Here is an 18,147-nt window from a genome sequence, read left to right as displayed (position 1 = left end):
CAGCTGGGCCCGAATACCTTTCAGCTCTTCTCCTAGCTGGGTGTCGGCATCTTGGAGCTTGTTTCTCTCCTGCTGCACCTTCATAAGCACCCTCTCGCCAGCCTTTAGCTGACGCAGTAGCTGTTGCTTGTCCGGATCTAGTCCGGCGCCCTCTGCAATATTATTGTCAGATTCACGCCGCACTTTGTTAATTAATTATCTTTTCAAAGTACATCTTACCAGCGGGGGTCTCTGTGGCTCCCCCTGTGGCGGCCAGTGCGGCCTCAAGTTGGGCCTTGCACTCTTGGAGCTCCTGGGACAGATGGGTATTCTTCTCCGTAAGATCCTGCATAAAAATTGATCCTTAAATCAGTTATTTTAACCATTTTAAGTCTCGGGGCCTACTGGCATATATAACTATTAAAATTACTTACACGTATGTCTTTCACATACTGCTCCGTGGCTCTGGTTAACCCATCTTGAGCGGCACGGAGGTGCGCGTTTCTCGCATCAAAGGCATTTAACGCCTCCGGGGAGAAACACGCATCACGAAGAACTGTCCGGCGACGCCTGTGATTCATGGCGCTATCCACCTCAGACCGGGTGGCGGACAGCCTGTCGTCATCCTCCGTCGGAGGAGCGTCCAACTCATGCCTTGTATTCGCCTCCCCTTCCGGGCCATGCGTTGGAGCATGGCTGGCGGAGGCTTGATTGGCAACCTCTCCGGACACTGTCCGGCGAGCGCTCTTTCTGGAAAAGTTATGAGCATTAATATACCTCCTGGGAATCCTTCCCTTAAAAGATAGCGGTGCTCCGTACCGTTGCGGCGACATTTCAGTTCGCGTCGCACTCCTCTTCTGCCTGCTGGGCCGGACTGACCCTTGTTGGCCGGTCACCGCGGGCTCGACTTCCTGCCGTAAAGGCGCTTCCTGTCCAACACCATTGGTGCACGGTGGTCAGAACTAAGCATTAAAGAAGTAACGGCGCTAGGACTTCGGTCGTACTCACTAGGGAAGCCGAACACAAACCGGGGTAGTCAGCCATAATGGCGACTAAAGCATTATCTATGCTGAGCTGGTGGTACACCCCATCGATCAGTTCCACCGCTAAGTCTGGATCCTCTTTGGAGGTCGGATCAAGGGACCTTTCTGGGTCTTCGGGTTGTGGGGCTGGGCTTTTTATGCCCTCCACATCCCGACGCAGTTCCTGTGTCAAAATCATACAATAAGACAATTGCCTTTGAAGGCACGGTTCAGATATGCATGCGACCGCTTACCCAGCTCCGAGGGTTGTTCATGGAAAATCCGTTCAGAGGATTCGTGCGGAGGAAGTCCTCTTTCTCCCCCTTGTACAAGACGGACAGGATCTTCACCAGATCGTCGGCCGAGCCAGGTCCCTTGCGGCCATGACGGGTGGCGTCGTCGTCTCCGTTGAAGTCCCACATGGGGTGGCCCCTATATTGGAGCGGCTGCACCCCATGCATAATGCATGTGGCCATGACTCCGATCATGGTTAGTCCGGAATGGGCTAGCAGCCGTATCCGGCCCATCAAGTAATGGACGCTACTATCATCTTCTCGTCGAGAGCTCCGTGGGCGCCAACTTAGGCGTTTCTTCAGGGGAGCATTGCTGAAATCCGGAAGGCCGATCCGGACTGGATCCGGCAGCGGAGCGTCCTCCATATAAAACCACTCCAAAGGCCAATCTTCGGACGCCTTCTTCGGGGTCCCGGACAGGTATCCGGTCCCGGCGATGCGCCATATTTCGGCTCCGCCCACTTGATATATCCACCCCTCGTGAGAGCGGGGTACGAGGCAAAACAGCCTCTTCCACAGCGCAAAATGGGGCTCAATTCCCAAGAACAGCTCACACAGAGCTACGAAGCCCGCGATGTGCAAAATGGAGGCAGGTGTAAGGTGATGAAGCTAGAGTCCGTAGAACTCCAGGAGCCCCCGGAGAAACGGATTTATAGGAAATCCGAGTCCCCTTATTAAGTAGGAGACGAAGCACACCCGCTCTCCTTTGGAGGGATTGGGGGCGCTCTCCGCCTGCTTCCCTCCTTTGTAGTTGGCCAGTCCGGCTTGAACCGGAACCATGAAGGCCGGGGGAAGATATCCCTCTGCTTGGAGCGTCACTAACTCGCTGTGCGGGACTGAGCATCTCCTCCAGTCTCCTGGCTTAGGGCTGGGAGCGCGAGAAGAGGAGCCGCGTCGACTGTCCATGTTGGAATGGGTTTGGTGTCAGATGAACCTCGATGAGTGCTTGTGGAAGGAGGATGGTGTGATTTTGATCTGGATCCTCGCTTCTCTTACAGGCAGCTTATTTGCGCAGCTAGGGGGTAAAACATAAAAATACCCTGGCTTTTCGCGTTCGTGCGACGCGTGGAAGATGACCATTATTGGACGCGGAAGCCAAGGAGCGCAGCATTTATGAAGCAACCGGACACTCTCCGGCAAACACATGGAGCATGAAGAAGAACCCGCCTTGCAAATGCTGAAGACAACATACGCGCCGGATTTGTCGTTATTGAAGCCTGGTTCGGGGGCTACTGAGGGAGTCCCGGACTAGGGGGTGTCCGGATAGCCGAACTATCATCATCGGCCGGACTACAAGACTATGAAGATACAAGATTGAAGACTTTGTCCCGTGTCCGGATGGGACTTTCCTTGGCGTGGAAGGCAAGCTTGGCGATACGGATATGTAGATCTCCTACCTTTTAACCAACTCTGTGTAACCCTAGCCCTCTCCGGTGTCTATATAAACCGGATGGCCTTAGTCCATAGGACGAAGGACAATCATACCATATGCTAGCTTCTAGGGTTTAGCCTCCTTGATCTCGTGGTAGATCTACTCTTGTAACCCACATCATCAATATTAATCAAGCAGGACGTAGGGTTTTACCTCCATCAAGAGGGCCCGAACCTGGGTAAAAACATCGTGTCCCTCGTCTCTTGTTACCATCCGCCTAGACGCACAGTTCGGGACCCCCTACCCGAGACCCGCCGGTTTTGACACCGACAAAAGGGAAGGAGAGGAACTCACGGATGCAGACGAGCTGCGGAGGTTCGCCGTCGATCTCTGGTCAGAGTCAGGTTGATGCAGCGGCCCGAGTCGGTGAAGACGAGGGGATCGACGGCGACGGCGGCAGAGCTCGGGAGGATGCAAGAGGAAGGAGGCGACTGAAAGAAGGAAGAAGTGAAAGACCTAGGTCGCTCTATTTATAAAGGAAGACTGACCGGGATGGCACGAGAAATGAGGAGACCAAAACATCATTATCCAGCGGCCCCGACGCCTCGATTCTCGGCATGGTCAGTAAAGGCAAAGATCCGTTGGAAGATATGACGGAGTAAAAATAAGTTTTATTGAAGATGACGTCACGAAGACTTAACCCGGATCCAGATGATGACATCACGGAGGGTTAAAACATTCCTGTAAGACAAAAGATTAAGGACATTTCCATGAGGTATTTTAAGATTGACATGAACAGGTTCAAATCAATCTGGGGCCTAATGTTGGGGATATAACTATTTGAGTAAGCCGCCCAGGTGGGGCCGGGTTATGCAAAGAAGACTTACCAGAGAGAAGGCCCAAGACCAGAGCATGAAGATGGCGGATCATAGGAGGCTTAAGGCCCACAGGCGACTTAAGCCCGTTGTAGTAAACCGCCCTAATAATATTACTTGTATCATAAGGTAGACTTAACTAGTCACCGAACCGGACATTGTTTATGAGCTGGCCGGGACTCTGTAAGCCGCAGGGCGTCCACCCGTGTATATAAGGGGATGACCCGCTGGTGGCTTAAGGCAAGAAACAACTCATCGAGAGCCAGGCATAGCGTATCTCGCTCCCTGGTCATCAAAACATCAATACCAACCCAACTAGACGTAGGCCTTACCTTCACCGTAAGGGGCTGAACTAGTATAAACCCTCTCGTGCCCTTTGTCCCGATTAACCCCTTCAAGCTTCCTAGTTGCGATGGCTCCACAACTAAGACCTTTCGCGAGGATATCTGACGTGACAATTCCACGACACATGGTGTCACGTGGATGGCTAACATAATGCGCACGGTGTGAATTATAAAAATGTTTGTGATGTTAGAGTGGTAGCTATTTGTTTGAAAATGCCTTTGTTCGCTATTATTCGAGTGCTTCTTCTCTCAAGATGGACACGAAAAATACCACAACATGTCGGGTGTCATTCCATGATAGCATGCCAAGTTTCATGAATTTCAGACGAGTTTTGAATTTGCTAGAATTTAAAAACTAAGTATCTCAACGTTTTGCCGGCAATCAACAGGTCCCTGGTGTTTGAAATTCATTCCCACTAGTCGTCAACCCGTGCCTCTGCACAGTCTAGCACTTTTTAAGACTTGATACATTGAATTTTTTGTTTGATATAAATCTTGTGACAATAATGAGATGTTTAAACATGACATGCAATAGTTTTTCATTTATTTTTAATTGTTCAAATGTTTCGCAGTGATATATACATATTATTCTTGTTCCTTTTCCATTATTTTGTTAAAGTATACATTTGTTGAACACACATAATCCTACGAAGAACGAAGGAAGCAATATTATAGGTCGCTCACAGATAACAAATCTGAGACGTTGAACCGGAATATAAGTAATCTGTGCATGTTTTATTTAGTTATAATGTAAAGATGCGTAAATAAAATACCATGTAGAAGAATATGGTTCCATTTTGCCATGAAAGAATACAAATCTGAGACGTTGAACCGGAATATTATAGGTCGCTTATAGTTTTCTTATATCAAAACCTTGTTTGAAATTCATTCCCATTTCTTGCATGGAACCTAAGCATGCACCCAGGGACAAAGATTTGATTTTTCATCCAATTTATATGCACTTGAGCATGTGCATGTAGTTCAAATTTGAACTATGTGCATAAAATGACTAGAAAACCCAGTTAATGTATAAAAGTGTCCAAACGAACCCCTAAAATTTGCAAAATTTAACACAACACTCTTGTTGTTCTATGTTGACACTAGAAAATTTTTGAAAGCAATAAGAGGCAGCGGATATCATATCTTCCCGGAAGGTGGGACGTTCCCTACCGAAACCATCAGGCTTGTTGTGACAAGCTCTGGGTTGTTAGAACCTTATACCCAAACCAGTCCCAAATGGGACAAAAAAATTACCACGTCATGTTGATGCCGCTCCATGATAGCATGCCAAGTTTCATGAATTTTGGACGACTTTTGAATTTACTAGAATTTAAAAACCAAGAATCTCAATATTTGCGGCCGAGTGACGGTGGGAGGGTGTTCGACATTCATTCCCATTTCTTGCATGGGACCTAAGCATGCAACCAATGAGACATATTTGAATTTTCAACCAATTGATATGCATTAGAGCATGTCCATGTAGTTCGAAATTGAATTATGCACATAAATGCATCCAAAATTCAACTAATGCATAAAAATGTCCAAACGAACCCCGAAAAATCCCAAAAATTGAGACAACACTCCTGTTGTTCTATGTTGACACTAGAAATTTTTTGAAAGCAATAAGAGGTAGCTGATATCATTTCGTCCCCAAAGGTGGGACCTTCCCTACCCAAACCATCAGGATTGTTGTAAGAAGCTCTAGTTTGTGAGAAGCTTACACCCAAACCTGCCCCAAATGGGACAAAAAAATTAGTACGACATGTTGGTGCCGCTCCATGATAGCATGCCAAGTTTCATGAATTTCAGAAGAGTTTTGGAATTACTAGAATTTGGAAACTAGGAATCTCAATATTTGCGGTCGAGTGACGGTGGAAGGGTGTTTGACAATCATTTTCATTTCTTGCATGGAACCTAGCATGAAACCAAGGACACAAATATGAATTTTCAACCAATTTATATGCATTAGAGAATGTGCACGTAGTTCAAATTTGAATTATGCACATAAATGCATTGGAAACTCAATTAATGCATAAAAATGTCCAAACGAACCCCTAAAAATCCCAAAAATTGACACAACACTCCTGTTGTTCTATGTTGACACTAGAAATTTTTTGAAAGCAATAAGAGCTAGCGGATATCATTTCGTCCCCGAAGGTGGGACGTTCCCTACCGAAACCATCAGGCTGGTTGTGAGAACCTTTGGTTTGTGAGAAGCATATCATCAAACCTGCCCAAATGGGACAAAACGTTTACCACGAGATGTTGATGCCGCTCCACGAGAGAATGCCAAGTTTCATGAATTTCAGACAAGTTTTGGATTTACTAGAATTTCAAAACCAGGAATCGCAATATTTGCGACCGAGTGACGGTGGCAGGGTGTTTGACATTCCTTTCCATTTCTTGCATGGGACCTAAGCATGCAACCAAGGACATAGATTTGAATTTTTCAACCAATTTATATGAATTAGATCTTGTGCATGTAGTTCAAATTTGAATTATGCTCATAAATGTATTGAAAACCAATTAATGCATTAAAATGTCAAAACGAACCCAGAAAATCCCAAAAATTGACACAACACTCATGTTGTTCTATGTTGACACGAGAAATTTTTTGAAAGCAATAAGTGGCAATGGATATCTTTTCGTCTCCAAAGGTGGGATGTTCCCTACTGAAACCATTAGGCTGGTTGTAAGAACCTCTAGTTTGTGAGAAGCATATCTCCAAACCTTCCACAAATGGGAATTTTTTTTACCACGGCATGTTGATGCCGCTCCATGATAGCATGCCAAGTTTCATGAATTTCAGATGAGTTTTGAATTAACTAAAATTTAAAAACCAGGTATCTCAATGTTTGCGGCCGAGTGACAGTGGCAGGGTGTTTGACATTCATTCACATTTCTTGCGTGAGGCCTAATCATGCAACCAGGAACACATATTTGAATTTTCAACTAATTTATATGCATTAGAGCATGTGCCTATAGTTCAATTTCGAACTATGCACATGAATGCATAGAAAACTCAGTTAATGTATAAAAATGTCCAAGAGAACCCCGAAAAATCCCAAAAACTGACACACCACTCGTGTTTTTCTATGTTGACACGAGAAACATTTTGAAAGTAAGAAGAGGCAACATATATCATTTTGTCCCCAAGGTGCCACGTACCCTACTGAAAGCACTAGGCTTGTTGTGAGAGAAGCTCTGGTTTGCGAGAAGCTTATACGCACACCTGCCCCAAATGGGAGAATATTTTTACCATGGCATGTCACTGCTGTTCCATGATATCATATCAAGTTTCATGAATTTTAGACGAGTTTTTGATTTACTAGATTGTTAAAAGCATGTATCCAACTGTTAGCGGCTGAGTGATAGTGTCAAGGTGTTTGACATTCATTCTCATTTCTTGCATGTGACCTACGCTTGCAACCAAGGACAAACATTTGATTTTGCAACCCGTTTTTATGGACTGGAGCATGTGCTTCAGTTTTGAATTGTGCACCTGAAATGGCTAGAAAAGCAATTTAATGTATAAAATTTCAAAACGAACCCTGAATAATTCCAATTTTTTACGCACACATATTGTTGCATGTTCACTGCAGATAAACGGTCTAGCAATTAAAACACCGTCCATTGCCATTGTGACCCCATTATGTAATTCAAATCAAAATGAAAAAACAAGTAGATCCCACACAGCTTATTATCACCAACCATGTGAGATGCAGTACAAAATATCCTGGAGCTTCATCGGTGTATAGTACGCCTATGGTTTACACGAGAAGGTGCGTTGGCTACAGTGGACAACCGACATGTCAAGCACACTAGATCGCTCCCGAAATATCATTTCATTGTTCAATCGTCGCAGGTGAAACATGGGGACTTGGACCCACGTCATGAGGGCAACTTTGGCGGCTCACTCCGGCAATCTGCGACCAGGCGGCCAAGGTAGACCAAACGGCCGATGTTGCTTCTTAGGTGGCGGCAGCAACATCTGCCTCGGGGTTAGCAGCTGGCGAGAGCGGCATAGTAGTTGTCCGTTCCACAGCGCCGGCCTTAGCCCTGATGGAGGCCACCCATGCCCAGCTCGTGGCGGTTCATACAACTCCGTCATATCTATAATTTTTGATTGTTCCATGCCAATATTCTTCAACTTTCATATATTTTTGGCAACTTTTTATACTATTTTTGGGACTAACATATTGGTCCAGTGCCCAGTGCCCAGTGCCCATGCCAATATTCTTCAACTTTCCTGTTTGTTGCATGTTTTATGTTTCGCAGAAAACCAATATCAAACGGAGTCCAAACGGGATAAAAACGGACGGAGAATTATTTTGGAATATTTGGGATTTTCCGGAGGAAGAATCAACGCGAAACGGTGTCCAAGGTGGCCATGAGACAGGGGGCGCGCCCACACCCGCGGGCACGCCTGACACTCTCGTGGGCCACCCGTAAGGCGGTTGATGCCCTTCTTTTTCTGCAAGAAAGATAATTTTCTGAGAAAAATCTGGGCGAAAGATTCACGCCAATCGGAGTTATGGATCTTCGGATATTAAAGAAACGGTGAAGGGGTAGAATCTCGGAACGCAGAAACAGAGAGATAGATCCAATCTCGGAGGGGCTCGTGCCCCTCCCAAGCCATGGGAGCCAAGGACCATAGGGAAACCCTTCTCCCATCTAGGGAGAAGGTCAAGAAAGAAGAAGAAGAAGAGGGGCTCTCTCTCCCTTGCATCCGGTGGCGCCGGAACGCCGCCGGGGGCCATCATCGTCACCGCGATCTTCACCAACATCTCCACCATCTTCACAAACATCTCCATCACCTTCCCCCATCTATATTCAGCGGTCCACTCTCCCGCAATACGCTGTACCCTCTACTTGAACATGGTGCTTTATGCTTCATATTATTATCCAATGATGTGTTGCCATCCTATGATGTCCGAGTAGATTTTTTTTGTCCTATCGGTGATTGATGAATTGCTATGATTGGTTTAATTTGCTTGTGGTTATGTTGTTGTCCTTTGGTGCCCATCATATGAGTGCGCACGTGGATCACACCATAGGGTTAGTTATATGTTGATAGGACTACGTATTGGAGGGCTAGAGCAACAGAAGCTTCAACCTAGCATAGAAATTGATGCATACGGGATTGAAGGGGGACCAATATATCTTAATGCTATGGTTGGGTTTTACCTTAATGAATGTTAGTAGTTGCGGATGCTTGCTAATAGTTCCAATCATATGTGCATAGTATTCCAAGTCAGGGATGATATGCTAGCAGTGGCCTCTCCCACATAAAACTTGCTATCGGTCTAGTAAAGTAGTCAATTGCTTAGGGACAATTTCACAACTCCTACCACCACTTATCCACACTCGCTATATTTACTTTATTGCATCTTTATCTAAACAGCGCCTACTTTTTATTTGCATGTTCTTTATTATCTCGCAAACCTATCCCACAACACCTACAAAGTACTTCTAGTTTATACTTGTTATAGGTAAAGCGAACGTCGAGCGTGCGTAGAGTTGTATCGGTGGTTGATAGAACTTGAGGGAATATTTATTCTACATTTAGCTCCTCGTTGGGTTCGACACTCTTACTTATCGAAAACTATTGCGATCCCCTACACTTGTGGGTTATCAAGACCTTTTTCTGGCGCCGTTGCCGGGGAGTCATAGCGTGGGGTGAATATTCTCGTGTGTGCTTGTTTGCTTTATCACTAAGTAATTTTTATTTGCTGTTCTTAGTTGTTCTCTATCTTTAGTTATGGATATGGAACACAAAATACCAAAACAATTAGGTGTACTTGCTACTCATGGAGATGGGGAACCTCCTAAAACCCTCGATGATCATCATGTGAGAAATATTTTGTAATACTTTGATAATCCTGAGAAAACCCCATTGAACTTTATAATGGGAGACACGTTGGATCAACGTGAATACTTTGGGTATTATCGCTTGACACAAAAAGGGAAACTATTATGGGATCAAATTAATATGTTGCGTTGGTATGCCCGGGATCTATGCTTGAGATATGTTATTACTTGCTGCTCTAGGATGAAGGCTCCACACCTTCCCTTTTCATGCAAATTTAATGAGAATGAAACCTTAGCTTCTTATGCAAATGGTATATATGATTACTTTGATGTTGAACAAATTGAAGAATTTGTTGCTTTTAAGGCTGCTTATGAAATTGAATCTTTGTTTGAAAAGTATGAAGCTTTTGATGATGATGTTTATAGGCCTGAAAATCTTGCTATACTTAGATCTTGCTATGAAAATTATGAATACAATTACTATATTAATGCATTTATTGAGAAAAGTCTCCGCTCTCCAAGAAGAGACTAATATTTTGCAGGAAGCTATGGAAGAAGAAATTGATGAAACTGTGAGCTCATTGGATGAAAAAGATGATGAGGAGAGCGAAGAACAAAAGGAGGAAGAGCGGATTGATCACCCGTGCCCACCTTATAATGAGAGTAACTCTTCAACTCATACATTGTTTAATTCCCCTTCATGCTTACCAAAGGATGATTGCTATGATGATTGGTATGATGAGTACTATGATGCCGTTGATTCTCTTGAAATATACCTTTTTGATGATGCTTGTGGCCGAGATGCCAATATGAATTATGCTTATGGAGATGAACTTGCTATAGTTCCTTATGTTAAACATGAAATTGTTGTTATTGCACCCACGCATGATAGTCCTATTATCTTTTTGAATTCACCAAACTACACTATATTGGAGAAGTTTGTGCTTATTAAGGATTATCTTGATGGGTTGCCTTTTACCGTTGCACATGATGATTTTGATAGATATAATATGCATGTGCTTTCTGATCCTACTTGCAATTATTATGAGAGAGGAACTAAATCTCCGCCTCTTTATGTTTCCAACACGATAGAATTGCAAGAATCTGCTTATACTATGCATTGGCCTTTACTTGGTGTGCATGAATTGTTCTTTTATGACATGCCGATGCATAGGAAGAGAGTTAGACTTCGTCATTGCTTGATATATGTTACTTTGTGCTGAATACTAAATTACAAATCATTGTTAATAAACTTGGCTTTGATATACCTTGGGATCCGGGTGGATCCATTACTTGAGCAGTATATGCCTAGCTTAATGGCTATAAAGAAAGCGCTGCCAGGGAGACAACCCGGAAGTTTTAGAGAGTCATTTATTTCTGTTGTGTGCTTTCATATAGTTTAAAAACAAAAAATAAATAAAGAGGGGAACCCTGAAACTTTTCAAAAAGGAAAGTGAAAGTGAGAAAGACAAGCATTGTTGAAGTGGGAGCTATCCTTGAACTTTGTTCATGCTCACGGAAACTTTGTGAATCTTGATTATAGAAACTTTTCATCAAAAATAATTATCCCCTTGTACAATTCCATTGTATTATAAAAATAATGTTCCAAGGTTTTCCTTTAGGATGTTTACAATGCTTGTTGGTTTGTACGGTGCAGGACAGAAAATTTGGCTGTAGTGCTCGATTTTTAAATTTTTAACTGGAACGTCAAATGGTTCTGATTGCTTTTGCACTGTTTTTCTGTACAAATTGTTTATTTTTCCTAATTTTGGTAGAATTTGTGTGGTCCAGAAGTATGGTGGATGTTCAGATTGCTATAGACTGTTCTGTTTTTGACAGATTCTGTTTTTGATGCATAGTTTGCTTGTTTTGATGAATCTATCAATTTATATAAGTGGATTAAGCCATGAAAAAGTTATGTTACTGTAGACACAATGCAAAAACAAAATATAAATTGGATTTCTACAGTACTTATAGTAGTGATTTGTTTTATTATACTAACAGATCTTACCGAGTTTTCTGTTGAAGTTTTGTGTGGATGAAGTGTTTGATCGAGGAGGTCTCGGTATGAGGAAAAGGAAGAGAGGCAAGAGCTCAAGCTTGGGGATGCCCGAGGCACCCCAAGTAAATTGTCAGGACCCCGACTCAATGCCACATCGATCTAGCATGTAACACCCCATATCACTTTGCGGCCTCACGCACGGTATTCCCACGGGTGTCGCCTTACCTTTGCCCGGGACCGTTTGCGTCTTTTGGCACACGTATATGATAGTGTCGCTAGCATCCATATGGTAAGGAGCCCGGGCTGACATGGCTAGTCGTAAACCCAAAGTGGCACAAACTTACAGGGACAGGCATCCATGACCCAACATCGAACGTGTCGGTCATCAGCGAGTGAATCCAGGCTGTAGCACTGGGCTAGCAGGACTCCAGTGAACCGGGCTGTAGCGGGCTAACAGGACTCCGGTATTCATCGCGTGACATTTCCTCGAAGGGACAGACACAGGAACGAAGAAGGACACATGCCGGCCAGCCTAAGTGTTCCGGAGCAGTAGCAAGCTACCATGGCTCAGTGGAAACACTAGGAGACATTTCCCGGTAAGAGAGGCTACTAAGGATAAACAACTAGATAGTCAGATCCCACACATACCAAGCATTTCAATAACATACACACAATATGCTCGATATGTGCAAACACAACATGGCATCACAACATGACTCTACGACTCAAGTATTTATTCAATAGGCTCCGAGGAGCAAGATATTACAAACATGGGTCCCATGACCCAACAATCAGAGCATACAAGTCAAAGCACAAGCGGAAGCTATCATGTCTGGGTACAGACATCTATAACTGAAAAAGGCTGAGAAGCCTGACTATCTACCAGATCCTGCCGAGGCACAAGATCGTAGCTGAGGTAACAAGCTAAACGTCGAAGACCACGCGAACTACTAGTGAGACCGAAGTCTCTCTGCAAAAGATAAAATAGGCAAACGTGAGTACAAATGTACCCAGCAAGACTTACATCAGAACTAACTACATATGCATCATTATCAACAAAGGGGTGGAGGGGTTTAACTGCAGCAAGCCAGCTTTGACTCGGTGGCTATCCTAAACTACAACTGCGAGTAACTCTTTTGAGGTGGCGCACACGAGTCCACATATTCACCATATCAATACACCACTATGGATTCGCTCCCGTCTCCCTACGAGAGCGCCATCCATAGCACTCACGCTTATCTTGCGTATTTTAGAGTATCCACCTTCACTTGTCTATGAACTGATATAAGCAACCCAGAAGTCCTTTTCCACGGACACGGCTATTCGAATAGATGATATTAACCCAGCAGGGGTGTACTTCTTCATACATGTTTCCACCACTTAGCGTCTGCACACGACATGTGCTCGGCAGACTTCAAGCGAAAGCCGACGTGGGTGTAGACCACGACCTACCTAAACACTCAAGTCTCTAGTCCAGGTTTATCGCCTATTCGGGTTCCATCCATGAGGAGATCCGGCCGGAGTTTCGCTCACAACCCCAAACGATGTGAACAGGGTTCCTTGACACCAAACGGGCACCCGGTTTACCCGGCCACGTGGCTACCGCATCACAGCCCACCCCTCCGGTCAGCGCTGTCCACGGCCTCCAGCATACTACAAACACCAGAAACTACTTGCAACTCCTGGACAGAGGACGAGGGTGAATAAGAAGTCGAGCAGGGTCATATTTCAGGGCCCAATGTATGGTAGTAGCTGAATCATGGATCACAAACACAGAACTCAGTTCCTAAGGACGGCTTCAATGGGACAACCCACCATGTACTCCTACATGGCCTCTCACCGACACCTTTTACCAAATCGTGTTCACACACTTAGCTCACACACAGTAGGACATGTTCACACACCTCTGATTCATCCCGGATGAATCAGACCTGACACAACTCTAAGCAGTAGCAGGCATGACAAACAAGCATGAATGAGTAGGCACAACAGGGCTCAAACAACTCCTACTCATGCTAGTGGGTTTCATCTATTTACTGTGGCGATGACAGGTCATGCAAAGGATAAAGGGGTTCAGCTACCGCAGCAAGTAACAAATATGTCGTTGTTGTCCTAATGCAGTAAAAGAGAGCAGGAGCGAGAGAGTGGGATTTTATCGGAATGAACAAGGGTGGTTTTGCTTGCCTGGCACTTCTGAAGATAACATTGAGTCTTCATCAGTGTCAACGATCACATCATCGGTATCACGTCTATCGAGAGGGGACGAATACCGGCAACACAGAAGGGAACACAATCAATGCAATGCACAATATGATGCATGATCATGACATGGCAAAATGAATGTGTTTTGGGCTAATGCAACTAGCAACAGATTAAATGAAGTTGGTTTGAATACAAGATTCAAATTCAAACTCCATATGTGATTATTCAAATGCCATTTAATTGATTTGTGCTAAACAGCAGCTATAAGTTGTTCTAACATGCATGAAAATGGTACAGATGGATTCCTTGAATTTTTCTGATAATTTTTCATATATAAATTATTTAATTTGGAGTTACGGTTGAATTTCTATGAATTTTAGAAGTTTAGGGCATTTTCTGAAAATATTAAATCATTTAAGATTTATCTAAATTCCAGAAAGGAATTATTGCGTCAGCATGACGTTGGCATGACGTCAGCAGGTCAACGGGCGCCGTCCAGGTCAAACTGACCTGTGGGCCCTGCATGTCAGTGTCTGGACTAACTAAACTAATTAAAATTAACCCTAACTAACTTGGTTAGCCGGGCGGGGCCCGCCTGTCAGTGTAATTAGTCTTACTAATTTTTTAGTTAACACTAATCCTAACCTAATTAACAGGCCGGCCCCACCTGTCATGGACACAGGGGAGGGTCCCGCCGTGGTCAACGTGGGTCAAACCCACCGGCGGCTTGACGCCGGCAAGGCCAGCCGCGGTGGCGAGCCTCGGGTTTTGCCCACAGGGCTCGGTTTGGCGCGCGGAGCACAGCTTCGGGATGCGGACGCTCGTCCGCATCCAACTGTGGTGGTGGCGCGGCCGGGAAGTGGCCGGAGTGGTGCCGGTGACGAGCTCGGCGGCGGCCGAAGCTCGGGTGCAAGTGGGGATGGGGCTGCGGTGCGCAAACAAGCGCGGCGAAGTGCCACGGAGGCTCTACGCGATGCGGGGAGCGCGTTGGGCGCATGCCCGGGACCAAATGGTCACCGGAGCATCACCGGCGACGAGTGCGGCGGCGGCGAAGGTTCGGCCATGGCGGGGCTACAGCGTAGAGAGCGGGCGCGACCAGGGGAGAAGGGGGAGACGATGCGGGTGCTCACAGTGCGTCCGAGGGCGTCGTCGGCGAGGTCGAGGGCGGTCGGGTTGCTGCGAATCGACGACGACGGCTGTCGGTGCAGAGGACGAAGGCAACAACGATGACGGCACTGCGGGGCGCTCCGGCGTCGTTTGTCTCAGCGAAGATGAAGAGCAGGTCATGGCGGAGCTCCTGGACCGCTCGAGAGGACGAGGGGGAGGCGATAGCCGCGGTGGTGCTCGTCGGTAGCGTCGGCGCGGTCCGGTGAGGTGGGGAACAGCGAGGGAGAGAGAGCCAGGGAAGGGGAGAGAGCTCCAGGGAAGAGAGGAAGGGCTGGACGGCTCCGGGCGGCTGCGTGGCGTCTTCAGAGGAGTCGGGGCACAGGCAGGCAGCCTGGAGGTGGCGCGGCGAGCGTCAGGCACGCAGCTGCTTCGGTGCGAGGGGAGGAAGGCGACAGGGGGGGGGTAGCGGTGGCGGGCTGGGCCGTGCTGCTGGGCCAGGTGGCTACCAGGTGAGCGCCAGGTAATGTTTCTCTCCCTCTCTCTGTTTTTCCTATTTTACCTCTGTTTTCTATTTCCTGTAGTTTGTTTTGATTTAGTTTAGCAACTAAATCATTTAAATAAATTCTGTAGATTTTTATGTGGCTTGCTAAAATATATACAAAGCCACTCACAAACTTCCAGAATTATTGGAGTCATATTTAATATATATTAAATATAAATCCAAAGCAAATAGTTATTGGATTAATTCAAATGGCCAAAATAATTATCTCTGTGACTCCAAAAATATTGGTTTAAATTTTACCTCTTACCAATATTTCCATGGAATAACAGGAACATTTTCTTGGACACATTTGAGAAGATTTAATTGTTGGTTATTTTTTTAGAGGTTTCCTGAGGCTTTTGAAAATTCCTCAATTCAAATTTCATTTGAATTTAAACATGATGCACACACTAGGCAGCACCAGAAGCTAGGGATGTGACAACTCACCCCCACTAAACAAGAATCTCGTCTCGAGATTCAAGCATAGGGTAAGATGAAGGGGAAACGCAAACTAGTATAATCTTCACGATCCAGGTTGCACTTCGAATGAACGTTGATTCGATCACCATCATTGTCTCGAAGTCTTGCTCTGAGAAATCCTGCCAACATGACATGGAGAGAAGAAAGAGACTCTAGAAGGGCCGGTCTTCTCGAAGGTCGAACAACTCAGGATTAACTCACGGAATGAGACTTAGAACCATCTCTCGGGTTGAGACACGAGATACACATCAAGAGGGGTTGAAAGAAACGGATGACGAGGGTTCACTAGGTAGACAACAATTCCACACCTAAGAAGGTGGTAAACGGTTGTCAACGTAGCGAGGAGTTGAGTTGCCATGATACCACGACGAAACATCCTGGAGGAGGGTGATTCGTAGATTATTACCTTAAGTGGCAAAAAGAATTACTTTTGATTCAAAGATCATTGAAACTCTTTAAACCAGCCTAAGGCAATTCTCGAGCAATCGTTTGGAGGGGTTCGGTGGAATGGTATACTCGGACTTGGATGATGTGGATTACCTTGTTGAAGACAACGTAATGGATGAATTTGCTTACCACCGGAAATGGAAGAGACCCATGGTAGAATGGCACATTGGCGGTGCAAGCTGGAAACAAAATGCAAATGCTGGGAATGATTCTGGTAACTGGGGAAGAACCCAACAATAGAGAGTGAATTCACTGTTGGAGTGGTTATAGCATAACCGAGGAAATCTGGGGCAATCCCAGCTAGTGCCGATGATAAGACGTAGCGCTTGTGTGTGCTCTCAAGAACTTGAGCATTTCCATATTCATCAAGGTTTTACCAACATCCGTGTCAAGCATGCTGACAACACAACATACTACCATGATGGCTAATGATGGATGATGCAGATGCAAAGGAAGATAACACCTTCTCAGATTTCACCTTAGCGAGGCCAAGGAAACAAAATCTGGATGATCGACCGAGAGACATTTAGCACTCCGCTTCTAATGTTCTCCTTGATGTGCTAGTGTATCCCATTCATAGATATGGTTTGATAACTAGAACATCAAGTAAAGGTCGGACTTCGGGAGCAATAGAATCCATAAGGAACAGTTACGGAGGTAAATCCTACGAAATCCTTATGGGGAGGTGGCCAACTTCCTCAAACAAGATACTACAATAATAGGTCTTCCGGCTGGGTGTGTTGGCCACGACATCCACTTTACCGGTTATCAAGGGACCAATATTATAGTTCTTGGGAAATGTTCCAACCATCATATCCGCCTGAGATTCAGATCTGGTTGGTGTCAGGATATTCCAGACTCATCGAGTCTAGGAAAAAAAATGAGAGTTTGCAACACAAATCGACGAGATGTCGTTGCGAGATTCTCGGGAAATGAACTACGATAGCAAGCTCCAAAACATGAGCTGGTTCTGCTACACATGTGTGAACACGCTGCCTCAGACAAACATGATCACATGGTAGTCTTACAATAAAACACTACCGAGTTCTGGTTGGGAACCATCAGCGAGGATATCGAAGTTCTTTCATAAGTCCGGATTAGCTCTTATGAAGATACTCCTTCTCCTTGAACAAATCAGTCAGTGGCTTGGTGTGCTAGGATATACATATGGAATGAAGATGATCAGTCTAACAGACCATAGAATTCTTCGCACGTGCATGACCGACTTGGGATGATTCCAAAGGAGCAAAAACAAACTTTCTCGGATTCACGACGGCAGCTTACATCAAAATGCACGTGAATCAAAGGAAGTCACTCCTTTCATCAAACAAGTACTTCATGAGCTAGCATGAAGAAAATGCTTTCAAAAGTTTCCAACACTAACTTAATGTTGAACAACATCATGGAGGAGATAAGGATGTTGTCAATGGACTCAACAACAACTCATCAGAATTTCCATATCACTGGACTTCCACCATCGTGTGAACACGGTGATAGCATTGGTCAGACCCAAAAGATATAATGGTGTATGCTCGAGGGATCAACCACGAGGAAGACAACATTACGAGCATCGTTGGTTCTGACTTGATTTGACGATAGCCCACACTCAAATCAAAGGATTGATAAGACGATAGATCCAGCAACTGATCACAGGGACCAATCGATGAAGATA

This window comes from Triticum aestivum, chromosome 7B, assembly GCF_018294505.1.
Source record: "Triticum aestivum cultivar Chinese Spring chromosome 7B, IWGSC CS RefSeq v2.1, whole genome shotgun sequence".
Classification (NCBI taxonomy): domain Eukaryota; kingdom Viridiplantae; phylum Streptophyta; class Magnoliopsida; order Poales; family Poaceae; genus Triticum; species Triticum aestivum.
The sequence above is the reverse complement of the archived record's forward strand: the minus strand, read 5'-3'. Positions refer to the sequence as shown.